Below are 13,780 nucleotides of genomic sequence, written 5' to 3' on the forward strand. Positions count from 1 at the left end.
TCCCCAAGTACAGTGGACCCTCAAGTTACAACCCGCCTGACATACGTACAACTTGGGTTAATTAGGTTAATGGAAGGTTCATCTGCCTCTTGTTATCTATAGCATGTACCCAGGTAAACATCCAGATCTCAGCTGTACTGACTCACAACCAACTTGAGTTACAACCAGCCCCCAGGAACCGATGGACTTCGTAAGTCAAGGGTCCACTGTACTTCAGTCAGGATAAAGGGGATAGTCTCTTCTGTGGCTGTCCATAACACATTCATGACAGGGCTGTCTCCACTGATGGACAGCTTGAACCACTGGTGGTACATGCATGACTGCCCCATTGGGCAGCTTTTTATTAGTTGTATTAGTGAAGACTGATAAAAGTGATTAGATTTGATTGTACCACCAGTGGTACAAGCTTCCTGATGGGACAGTCATGCATGTACCACCAGTGGTTCCAGCCAGAGAGAACATGTTTTAATGCCCTGTCAAGGCTATGAGTCCACATTGGGAAAAAGAAAATCCATCTTTCTCCTAGTCCTTACTTGCTGTTACAGTTTGGATCTTAAATGGCCCTTGGCTGATGATGCTATTGAGATGTGGAGAACCTTCAAAGGGGGAGTCTGGTCAGAAGAAGACTCGGGCAGTAGTCCTGCCCTGGACGCCCCCAGATATTGGAATGCCAGCCCCTTCCTCTTCTTTGCTTTGCTTCCTGGCCACCGTGAGTGAGTAGCTTTGTTCCAGGCAACAGAATCAAGTTACCATGGACTGAAACCTCTGAAACTGTAAGCCAAAATCAATCTCCCCTTCTTCTAAGTTGATTTTCTCAAGTATTTTGTCACAGTGACAGAAAGCTCAGTAGTATACCTACCACCTTGATTCTTGACTGTTTTAGGAGACTACAGGGTTTGCCTCATGATGCATGCTTCCGCCTTCTGAACCTCTTGGTTCCTCAATGGGATGAATGGTGCTGCATGTGTCTGAGCAGGTTTCGTGTCCTGAGTACAGAGATGGTGAACCTTTTAGAGCTTTCAATGATACAAACAGCCCACAGCAGCACTCGTTGCATAGGTTTGCCACCACTCCCCTAATGGGTTCGGTGGGAAAATAAAGATGGCCCCAAGCAGAGGTGATTGTTAGAGTAGAATGAGCACTAATTTTACTTTTTTTCCTGGGTAATGGGGACTGAACTCAGGGTCTTCACACTGAGCTACATCCCTGGTTACTGCTTTACTCTTTCTTTTGAGACAGGGTCTTGCTAAGTTGCCAAGGCTGGGTTTAAACTTGCAATCCTCCTGCCTTAGCCTCCCTGAATGCTGGGATTACAGGCGTGTTCCACCATGCCTGGTTTGAATGAGCGTTAATGAAAACTCAGAGCCATGTAAAATGAGGTCTGCCCAAAACTTTTCTTAGGGGCTATTTGTAGTAAGCAAGCACGCATTAGTACCTTACACCGAGCTTTTGCATTGCCACAAAATGTACATATTATGTTGTGAAAGAATTTACCCTTATAAATATAGAGCAATCTTTGAAGTAGCAAAGTAAAGGGAGTCAGTAGGGGGAGGCACATAGGATACAGGCAATAAGACAGTACATTGATACAGAGAATTAAAAAACATTCGACTTGGTGTATTGGTGCACACCTGTAATCCCAGCACTCTTCGAGGCTGCAGCAGGAGGATCACAAGTTTGAGACAACATGGGCAACTTACTGACTTAGTGAGACCCTGTCTCAAAATAAAAAACTAAAAAAGAGCTGCAAATATAGCTCAGCGTAAAGGCCCTGGGTTCAGTCCCCAGTACTACAGAGCAGCAGCAACACACATAATTATAGGCTGCAAATTCTAAACTATATTAGTGATGAAATAGACTTCTAAAAATCCTATTGCTAACAATAGACGTGGTTACTGTTGTGTATCTTTTCCAATAGGCACATTTTAATCTTCCTCTTTTTTTTTTTTTTTTTTTTGGTTACCGGGGATCGAACTTGAGTGCTTGTGCTTGCGAGGCAGGCGGTGGAACCACTGAGCTAAATCCCCGGCCCTAAGGCACAGTTTAATTAAAGTTAAACTCATCCTTTACTAAACATGGTATCCTAACTGGAAGTTAATTTGGAGAGCTCCTAGTATACAGTCACTTATGCAGTGGACTCATCGATGCATATTCATTTACAGAACACATTTATGAATGCTCAGCACCTTTGAACTAGTTTTGAGCCCTTTCCCCAGCCCTGTGGTATTGCATTCTCCTGCATTGAACAGTGAGCTTGGGGCAAATGGTGGTAGTGTGGGATTCTGAAGCTATGAAATGACTAATTAAACAATGATTATTATCAATTATTACCTGATCTTTTTTTGCCATGGCGAAGAATGGGGTGTTAACAAAATGAACTGATCTGCTTGTTCCATATGCTGTGTAAATAGGTGGGGCACTAGTTCTCCAACTACCAGTGTTAGTTTTAACTAAAATCAAATGTGTTAATCAGCATAGAGAGAAAACAGGCTTTATATGTAGTTGATTTGTTTGGATCGTCAATGTCCCCCCCGACCCCACTCCCAGAACCGTGTTAAGGCCTCAGTCCTGTGGTACTATGGGTTGTGTTGGAACCACTAGGAGCTGGGCCCAATGGAAAGCAGTTGGGTTGTTGTGGGCGTGTCCCGAGGCTATCGGGACCCCTTTGCTTCCGGGCTGGCAGGAAGTAAGCTGGCCTCTCCTCTGACACACGCTTCCGCTGTGATGTCCCGAGCTACCTGGTGCCCAGAGCAACAGGGCTAAGAAACCCAGACGGAAACTGTAAGTCAAGATAAACTGTTCCTACTTATAAATTGATTATCTCTAGGCAATGTTACGATAATAGAAAGCTAACTAACGCAACACCCAACTTTTAATTTCTCTTCCTTCCCATAATCTTTCAGGTAAAAATCAGGACACTAAGTAAGATCTCAGAGTATGCTTTGATTTATCACTTGTTTTTGTGCTTGAAAAGCTAGAGAATTTTTATCTTAACTGTTATTTCCAAATTTGTCTTGTTCAGTGGTAATATTGGGAGGAGTTTCCTTTTATATACGGTAAATTCTTGGATGGGTTTTTAAAATTTGTTGATTAGCTATTATTTTTTGGCAACAAAGTTCCTAATAATTTTTTAAAAAAGAAGCCAGGTGTGGTGGCGCATGCCTGTAATCCCAGCAGTAGAGAGGCTGAGGCAGGAGGATTGCTGTGAGTTCAAGGCCAGCCTGAGCTACATAGTGAGACCCTGTCTCAAAAAAAGAAAACTGACAATAAGGAAAAATTCTTTTCATTTAGCGGTACAATTTAAGAAGCAGTGTAAAATACAGCCTGCACATTCACTTAAACATTAATGTGTTTTTGAGGACCATGTTCCAATGGCAGCACTCCAGGCAAGTGGCAGACAATGAAAGTTGCTTTGGAAATAAGTTCTTTGTGACTTTCTGGATCTCTAGGAGACCAGCATTGTTTCAGAGCAGCCCCTTTGTGGCTCTCTAGGTGTCTCTTGGACGTACACTGGCAGAGATCTCCCACAGAATTGAAATACAGTGGACCCTTGACTCACAAACTCAGTCGGATCCCGAGGGCTGGTTGGAACTCAAGTTGGTTGTAAGTCAGTACAGATCTGGATGTCTCCCTGGGTATGCGCTATAGATAACAAGAGGCAGATGAATCTTCCATTAACCTAATTAACCCAAATTGGGTTTTTTTTGGGTACCAGGGATCAAACTCAGGACCTTGTGCTTGTGAGGTAGGTGTGGTGCCACTGAGCTAAAGCCCCGGCTGTTCATATATCAGGCCGGTTGTAACTTGAGGGTCTGCTGTAGTTTCCTCTTCTTGTCACGCTGCTCTCCTTTCTCTTTCTCATTTCTCTGCTTCTGGTCCACCTCTTCTGTTTTTATTTCGCACCAAAGGATCATAGTTTGAATTCCCCCGAGAAACATTCTCAAAATGAATTCCTGTATGACGTAACTCAATGGTATTTGGCAAGTCATGGTATTTTGGCTCCTATCTTCATTTCATTTGCATTAAAACTGATGAAAACAATCCAAGAAACACAAAATGTAGGATTAAGATAATGCATTTTACATAGTTAGAGGCTGGTCATGTGCATGTTTGTGGGAAGTAACTTGACCGGTAAAAGGTAATTTCTTTAGGAATTTGAGAAACTCAGAGATGAAAGATTTCTCTTGAAAAGCATGATTTTGATTCTCTGGGGTTAGCAAAAAGCTGAGCTTTTAGTATGCCATGAGTCAATGATCCGTCAGAGTTTCTCTGTTGTCCCGTTTGTTTTCCACCCACAAACCATGATAAACGGCATCAAGACATCTGAAGATGAGAAAAATAAAATCCTCAGAAAAGCTCCAGACTGATTTACCCATGTAGAAGTATACATGAGGGAATCTGCCCACAGGACCCAGCTGGGTCTGGGGCCCTGAGTGGGAATCTGTCCAGAGAGTGGTGATAGGAGTAGAAAATACCAGTGAGAAGACATTCAGCCGTCATGCTTTCCACACCAGAGAAATGTTCATTGGGCATATTTTGTTTAGTAATTGCCCCAGTTGGCAAGGGCATACACATTTGGAATTAGGAGAAAATTCTTATAGGCATTTTGCTAACATAACATGTTCTTCCTTTGTTATGGTGTTTACCTCCTGGGAAAAGACTTGTACAGCCTTGTGTTAAGTTGCTTAATTCCATTTTTTCCTCCCCTAAGAAAGGGAGAAAAATAACTATCTTGTTTTGGACCAGGGGAATTGGACAAAGGTGTCATAGAGCAACAGTGTTTTATTCTAAAATCAAAAACTGACATTGTAGAATAGTGACTTTTAAAAAACAATTATTTACCGGCTGCAGACAGGCAGGTCTGCGGATGCCCTACCAAGGCCGCGCGTTGCTTGGAACACCCCGAATCAGCCAGCGCCCCAGCAACAATCCACTGGAACCCCCCCCCGCCAGCCACCTGGTTCCACACTACAAAGACACAGAGGACACCGGACCACCAGGCCACGGTACTGAGTCCCACCGCTCCCGGCCCAGAGGTAGGGGCTTCTGAGCCGCCGTCCCACTGCTCCTGGTCCAGAGGAAGGGGCTTCCCAGCCGCCATTCCTCTTGCAGCTCCCAGCCCAGAGGAAAGAGCTTTTGGGGCCTCAATGAGCATTCACTTAGCTATAAATGTCTCTAGTTTCTCATTTTTTATGGCTGAGTAGTAGTCCATTTTATTAAAAAACCACATTTTCTTTATCCAGTCTCCAGTTGATGGGCATTTGGGCTGTTTCCAAGTTTTAGCTATCACAAACTGTGCTGCTATGAACATGGGTGCACATATATCACTATGGTATGATTCTTTTAATTCTTTGGGGAAGATCCCCAGCAGTGGAATAGCGGGGTCAAATGGGACTTCCAGTCCTAGTTCTTTGAGGTATCTCCATACTGATTTCCACAGTGCTTGCACCAGTCTACACTCCCACCAGCAGTGGAACAGGGTTCCTCTTTCCCCACAGCCCCGCCAGCGTTTGTTATTGGTTGATTTCATGATAGCAGCCATTCTTTCTGGAGTGAGGTGGAATCTCAGTGTTTTGATTTGCATCTCTCGAATGACCAGTGATGATGAACATTTTTTCATATATTTATTTGCTATTTCTACTTCTTTGTCTGAGAAATGTCTGTTCATTTCAGACGCCCATTTTTGGATTGGGTCTTTAAATTTGGGAGGTCTGATCTTTTTAAGTTCTTTATAGATTGAAGATAGTAGATCTTTGTCTGAGGAAGAGCAGGTGAAGATTTTTCCTACATTATGGGTTGTCTCTTCACACTGCTGGTGGTTTCCCTTGCTGTGCAAAAGCTTTTTAATAAGAAGAGATCCCACTTGTTGATTGTTTGTGCTAGCTCATGGGCAACTGAGGTTTTGTTCATAAAATCTTTTCCTACACCGATGTTTTCAAGAGTTCTACCTAACCTCTGTTCCAACTTGTTCAGAGTTTCTATTTTAATATTTAGATCTTTAATCCATTTTGATTTTAGTTTAGTGCATGGCGAGAGATTATAGGTCTAGTTTTAATCTTTGGCAAGTTGAAGCCCAATTTTTTCAGCACCATTTATTAAAGAGGCTATCTTTCCTCCAGTGAGGGTATTTGGCTCCTTTATCGAAGATGAGATGGCTGAGTGTGTCTGGCATTGTTTCTGCATCTTCTAATCTGTTCCACTGGTCCTCAGGTCTGTTTCTTTGCCAGTACCATGCTGTTTTTATCACAGTAGCTTTGTAGTATAGTTGCAGGTTGGAGATTGTGATATGCCCCTGCCATGTCTCTGTTACCTAGAATTGCTTTTCATATTCTTCTTGTTCCAAATGAATTTTTGGATTGTTTTCTCAAGGTCCATGAGGTATGCTGCTGGGATCTCAATTGGAATTGCATTAACTCTATATAGCAGTTTTGGAAGTATGGCCATTTTCACTATATTAATCCTTCCTACCCAGGAGCAGGGGATGTCTGTCCATTTTCTGCACTTGATCTTAGCCAAAAGGCTGAGAAGCGATGTCCATTTTCTGATATCATCTTCAATCTCTCTTTTCAGAGAGCCATAGTTTTCAGAGAAGAGGTCTTTGATTTCTTTCGTTAGGATGATTCCTAGGTATTTCAGTTTTTTGGATGCTATTGTGAAAGGAATTATTTGCCCTATTTCTCTCTCAGTGAGTCTGTCATTCATGTAGAGGAAAGCTATTAATTTTTGTGTGTTGACCTTGTAACCAGCTACTTGACTGAATTTGGTTATTAAGGCTAGAAGACTTTTGGTGGAGTTCTGTGGGTCTTCTATATAGAGTATCATGTCATCTGCAAATAATGACAATTTGACTTCTTCATTTCCTATCTTTATTCCTTTTATTTCTTTCTCTTGTCTAATTGCCATGCTAATGTTTCCAGAACTATATTGAACAAGAGTGGTGATAGTGGACATCCTTGTCTTGTTCCTGATTTGAGTGTGAAGGATTTCAGTTTGTGACCATTTAGTATGATATTGGCTGTTGGTTTTTCATAGATGGCTTCTATCAGTTTGAGGTAGAGACCATCTATTCCAATTTTTTGTAGGGTTTTTATCATAAACGCACGTTGGATTTTGTCAAATGCTTGTTCTGCGTCTATGGAGATAATCATATGGTTTTTGTCCTCGGCTCTATTGATATAGTCTGTTACATTGATTGATTTGCATATATTGAACCATCCCTGCATCCCTGGGATGAATCCCACTTGATCAGGGTGTATGATCTTCTTGATGATCTTCTGGATTCTGTTTGCCAGTATCTTATTAAGGATTTTTACATCTATGTTCATTAGTGAGATTGGCCTATAGTTCTCCTTTTTGGTTGGGTCTTTCTCTGCTTTGGGGATCAAGGTGATGCTTGCTTCCAGGAATGAATTTGGGAGTATTGCTTCCGTTTCAATTTCATTGAAGAGTTTAAACAGTAGTGGCAGCAGTTCCTCTCTAAATGTCTTGTAGAATTCAGCAGTGAAGCCATCAGGGCCCAGGCTTTTCTTAGTTGATAAGTTTTTCATTACATTTTCAATTTCATTGGTTGATATTGGATTGTTTAGAATTTTTAGGTCTTCTTCTTTCAACTTTGGTAATTCATATATATCTAGGAATCTGTCCATTTCTTCTGTGTTGTCCATCTTATTGGCATATAGGTTCTGGAAGTAGGTATTGATGATCCTCTGGATTTCTGCTGGGTCTGTTGTCATTTCACCCTTTTCATTCCTAATTGTATGGATTTGGGCCTTTTCTTTCCTTTTTCTGACAAGGTTGGCTAAGGGTTTGTCAATTTTGTTGTTTCTTTCGAAGAACCAACTCTTGGCTTCATTGATTTTTTTGTATCGTTCTCTTAGTCTCCATTGCATTGATTTTTCCTCTGATCTTTATAATTTCCTCCCTTGTTTGAGTCCTGGGGTTGTCCTGCTCTTCTTTTTCTAGAAGCCTGAGATTCAGCATCAGGTTGTTTAATTGGGGTCGTTCTGTTTTCCTAATATGCATATTCACTGCTATGAATTTCCCTTGTAAGACTGCTTTCATTGTGTCCCATAGATTCCGATATGTTGTATTGTCATTGTCATTTAATTGAAGGAACTGTCTGATTTCTTCTTTAATTTCCTCTGTGACCCATTGGTTATTCAGAAGTGTGTTGTTCAATTTCCACGTGTTTATGAAATTTTTGAAGTTTCTTTTGCTATGGATCTCCAATTTCATTGCACTATGGTCTGATAATATACAAGGGATAACTTCAATTCCTTTGCACTTGCTTAAACATATTCTATGTGTGAGTATGTGGTCTATTTTTGAGAATGACCCATGTGCAGCTGAGAAGAATGTGTATTCTAATTTGGTGGGGTGGAAGACTCTGTAAACATCTGTTAAGTTCATTTGTTCAAGAGTTTGATTGAGTTCTAGTATTTCATTACTTGTTTTTTATCTAGTTGATCTATCTATTTGTGACAGTGGGGCGTTGAGGTCCCCCACTACAATTGTATTAGTGCATATATGACTTTTCATGTCTGTTAGTATTTGTTTTATATAGTTGGGCACCCTAGTGTTTTGGTGCATAGATATTTATGACTGTCATCTCTTCCTCTTGGATTGTTTCCTTTACAAGGATTTAGTGTCTTTCTTCATCTCTCTTAATCAGTGTTGGTTTGAAATCTACTTGATCTGCAAAGAGGATAGCTACTCCTGCTTTTTTTCGGGTTCCTGTCGCCTGCAGTATTGTTTTCCACCCTTTAACTTTCACTCTATGAGTTTCCTTTTGAATTAAGTGTGTTTCTTGTATCCAGCATATTGTTGGATTTTGCTTCTTGACCCATTCTGCCAGTCTATTTCTTTTGACTGGTGAATTGAGACCATTAACATTGATGGTTATAACTGAAACGTATTGACTGGTCATTGCCATGACTTTTTCTTTTTGTTGGGTTCTTCCCCTTTACGTTTAATTTCTTGTCATGCCAGATGGGTTCATTCTGCTTTGCTTCCTGGCATTGTGATCCTCAATGTCTGTTCCTAGGCTATTGTGTAAAATTCTTTGGAGTGCTGGTTTGGTATTCATGAAGTTCCTAAGGTGCTCTTTGTCATGAAAGTATCTTCTTTCTCCATCCATTTTGAAAGATAGTTTTGCAGGGTACATCAATCTGGGTTGGAGGCTGTTTTCTTTTAGGGTTTGGAATATGTCGCTCCAAGCTCTTCTTGCCTTGATGGTTTGTGTTGAGAAGTCTGCTGTGATTCTGATGGGCTTTCCTTTGTATGTGATTTGTTTCTTTTCTCTAACTGCTTGTAGAACTTTGTTTTTCTGTTGAGTTTCTGGGATCTTAACAATTATATGCTTATGTGTAGATTTTTTTGATCAAAGCTATTTGGAGTCCTATATGCCTCACTTATCTGCATGTCAAGCTCTTTTCCCCTGCTTGGGAAGTTTTCTGCCATTATTTCTGTGAAGAGGTTTTTTATGTCATCTCCACTCTCTCCTGTTTCTTCATTGACTCCAATCAGTCTTATGTTATTTCTTTTTTGCATCATCTAGCAGCTGCTGGATTGATTTCTCATGTTCCCCTATAATTTTGAAGCAATTTTTCTTTTCCTGGTCACTAATTGCAATCTTATCTTCTATATCTGAAATTCTGTCCTCAAATTGGCTCATTCTGCTGTGTAGACTTTCAGTGGAGTTTTTCATGTCCTGGAAATCTATTTGCATCTGTTTTATGGATTCCATTTGTTTCTTATGTTGGGATTCCATCATGTTCCTGAGCTCCTCTCTAGATTTATTAATCATGTCTTGTACTAGGAGCACAATATCTCCTGTTATCTGAGAAATTATTTCTGATTTCATTTTTTCCAGATCCTCTTTTGTTGCCAGTTCAGTGGGTCCAGGTGGTTGAGTATCAGGGTGTTCCATCTCATTTCCCTTTGGGGTTGCTGTAGGTGATCTGGAAGTCTGGTTTTGAGACTTATTTACCTGTTTTCTCATTTCAACTGGGAGGGCAGGGAGGGGCTGCTGTTTGTTGCCTGCACGGATTACCTCCTCTGAGCTGGGAGAGGTGGGACTTGGGCTGGGAGCAGTGGCAGGGATGGTGGCCGGGAAGCCCCTTCCTCTGGACCAGGAGCAGTGGGACAGCGGCTCAGAAGCCCCTACCTCTGGGCTGGGAGCGGCGGGACCCAGTACCGTGGTCTGGTGGTCTGGTGTCCTCTGCGTCTTTGTAGTGTGGAACCAGGTGGCTGTACAGAGGAGTGGGGAGGGGGTGTCTTGTCTTCGTTTTTGTTTTCAGACAGGGTCTCACTGTGTAGTTCAGGCTGGCCTTGAACTCATGGCACTCTTCCTGCCTCAGCCTCCCTACAGGTTTGGGTGACTATGTCCAGTTTGAAATTAATTCTTATATGGAACTTCTATGCCATTATTCAATTCTATTTTTAAAAATATTTAATATGACACATAAATAGATATCAAGAAGGCCAGGGCAGTGCTAGAATATGACTGAAGCTTGCTTTGCTTTTGATTATTTTTAATTTAGTGGAACTATATTGATTTCAAGAGCTTTGTACTTAAGCATATAAGAATGGCCCTAATTGAAGGAGAAAGATATCTATTTCATTTAGGTAAATGTATAGTAGTGTGCTGGCTAAGGGTTTTGGTTTGTCAAATACAATACAAATTACTTAGTGTTTCATGATGTGAAAGGAATACTTTAAGAGACTGGATTTTAACAGAAAAAGTCTTTATTTCTGTATAGACAAATTGGGGTCATTTTCTATTTTAATTAAGGTTTTCTATAGGAGTTAGAAAAACAACACATGTGTTCATGTAAGAGAAGTCATATTTTAGACATTGTAAAGAAATTATAACATCACTTACAAGAACTGTGTGACCACAGATAGTGATAAGGAAGATTCTGAAGTACTATGTAGTGGTGGATGTGTTTTTGAATCATAATTTGGTAAAACTTGGGAAAATTGACCCTGAATATGTCAGTTTAATAGAAGTGAGCTAGCTAATCATTTTTTGAGTTTACTTACACTTCATAAGTGCTTCTATTCAGGTTTTAACTTGGTGTCATCTCATTTTTGCATTCAGTCACTCAGAGGGCTTCATAGAAATCATTCCTATAATTAAATACACTGGTTTGTTTTTGTTGGTTCCATTATAATGTAAAATATCTAACACTTATACATGGAATTATATATTCTCCTTTGTATTTAAACTTACTGTTTTTGATTTTTTTTTTTTTTTTGGTACCAGGGATCGAACTCAGGACCTTGCACTTGCAAGGCAGGTGTGATGCCACTGAGCTACATCCCTGGCCCCTCAAACTTGCTATGTTTTAAGCAGATACAGTGGTACCTCAAATCAGAAACTTAATTCATTCCCCAATTCTGGGAGAGATGGTTCATCAGCCTGGAGTTCAAGAAGGAAGCAAAATTTTGCTAAATCTTCTGTTTGTGAACTAAATTGTTCTCAAACAGAATCGTTTATGAACCGAGGTATTACTGTACTAAGATGAATCAAGCAGATTTTGGCCTAAGAAACTTATAATTAAATGTTAGAGATAAAGTATGTAAATAAATGTCCCTAGCACAAACAGTGTGCTAAATATAAAGGTCATCTAGAGATAAATTTTAAAGTTCAGAAGATAAACAGGCACCATTTATGAATGACTTTTCCTTTACGCAACACTTGAGCAGCCAAGTGTGTTTATTTTACTGCTTCAACACATGCCTTGAAAGGCAAATTTTATTAGTCCCAGTTCTAGATGATGAAGTAGAAACTTAGGCAGGAGGTGGTGAGTAAGGCGGCCTTGGGGGATGGATAGGGTTTGTGTGACCACTGAGGTGGGCATCCCAGGTGAAAGGAACAGCTATTGACAGGCACCGAGATAGCCAGGGCTTGGGAGACAGAAACAGCTCTCACTGAAGGGCAGGGGAATAGTGAGTAGAATGCTCAAAATCATTGTCCAGGCCTCTAATGTGTAATGAGAAGGAGACACTGAGTGGATCTATACTGCCTTGTGCATGTCGAACGAAGAAAATACATTAGAAGCAAATAAAAAGGCTTAAGTGTGCAGTCCGTCAATGAAACTCAAGTGATGTGTTTTGTAAAGGCCATGACCTTAAAATGTGCAGAACTCTCTGATTCCTGTTTTTCTAAAAAAGCTTTTCATCTGCTGTTCTTTTTTGGATTCTAGTCAGTTAGTGGTGAAGTTGCAGTTTGCTAGCAAGTGAGCTTCAGCTAAGGCCTTGTAAACCGTCTGTTTGATTTCATGGCCCACAAAGTATTTGACAGTGAGTGAAGCTAACGAAGACATGTTTGACCATCTTCATTGGGTAGTAGCCTAAGCAAAATCTGACGGATGGATTTAAAAATTGATAGGTTGTGAAACCTATAGAATAAATAACACTAAGTGAACCCTAATACCAATTATGGACTACAGTGCTAATGACTGTGGATGCAGACTCATCCGGTGTAGTGACTGCACCACTTCAATGAAGTATGTGGACTGTGGGGAGTGGGGTGGCGGGTACTGTAGAAGGGAAATCTCCGTATTTTCACTTAATTTTGCTACAAACCTACATCAGCTCTAAAAAAAAAAATCAAGTCTATTTTAAAAATTAATAGAAGTAGCTAACAAAAGCCTGGGGCTCACGTCCAGGTAATTTCACCTGTGAGGCTGAAGGTGGTGGGAAACGGGGAGTCTCATTCGAATGCAGCCTAAGGCGGCACAGGGGGAAGTGAGGGGTTCCCTAGAAATAACGCACCCAGCTGTGGTGTGGGGAAACCTGCCCATGAGAACACGGCATGCGAAGCCCTTAGAGTGGGAAAGGTGTGCTGGAGAATTCCAGAAGCGCAGTACCCAGTGTCCCGCAAGGTTTTCCCTCTGTGTCCACAGCTCCACATCCACATGGCCAAGAGATCGTGGATGGAATTTTAAAAAATTGCGTCTGAGGGCTGGGGGTGGAGCTCAAGGCTAGAGTGCTGACGAAGCATGTACGAGACTCTGGGTTCCATTCCAGGTACAAAAACCAAAACAAAAAAAGGCATCTGTATCGAACATATACAACATTTTTTCTTGTCATTACTCTTTAACAATGCAGTATGACAAGTATTAACATAGAGGGTGTTATAAGTAACTCAGAGACTGAAGTGCAGGGGGGATTGTGTAGTTATGTACAAAAGCCAGCCCATGTTACAAGGACTCGAACATTCGGGGATCTTGGTATCTCTGAGGTCCTGGTGCCAATTCCCCATCGGTGTTGAGGGACAACTGTGTTCTCTCTTCTGTGCTGATGCAGGCTGAATCCCTCTTGCTATTTCTTGCTTTCTAAAACATTGTTAGTGGCTTCCCTCAAGAATGCCTCTTGCCTGGCGTTGTGGCACACACCTGTAATCCCCGCACTTGGGAGGCTGAGGCAGGAGGATTGCTGTGAGTTTGAGGCCAGCCTGGGCTACATAGTGAGTTCAGGGCCAGCCTGAACTACAAAGGGAGAACCTGCCTCAAAAAACAAAACAAAACAAACAGAATTCCTCTTGAGTTTGTAGTGGAAGTTGGCTTTTAGAGCATTTTCTTTGTTATTTTAAAATTTAAGACACAAAGGAAAGCACTCCTATTAATCTGTCACATCTCAAGTCGCTCTATACCTTGTAGCTCTGTCTCTCTCCAGTTTTTGGACATTTTGCGGCAGTGAAGTATTTGTCCCCCGTGGGTACATACCCCTTTGCTCTCATAAGTCTGCTGGCTTAAGTACTCTTTAGGGTTAC

The sequence above is a fragment of the Heterocephalus glaber genome, unplaced genomic scaffold (genome assembly GCF_053883595.1).
Source record: "Heterocephalus glaber isolate CG9 unplaced genomic scaffold, H.glaber_assembly_v1.0 deba00000768, whole genome shotgun sequence".
Classification (NCBI taxonomy): domain Eukaryota; kingdom Metazoa; phylum Chordata; class Mammalia; order Rodentia; family Bathyergidae; genus Heterocephalus; species Heterocephalus glaber.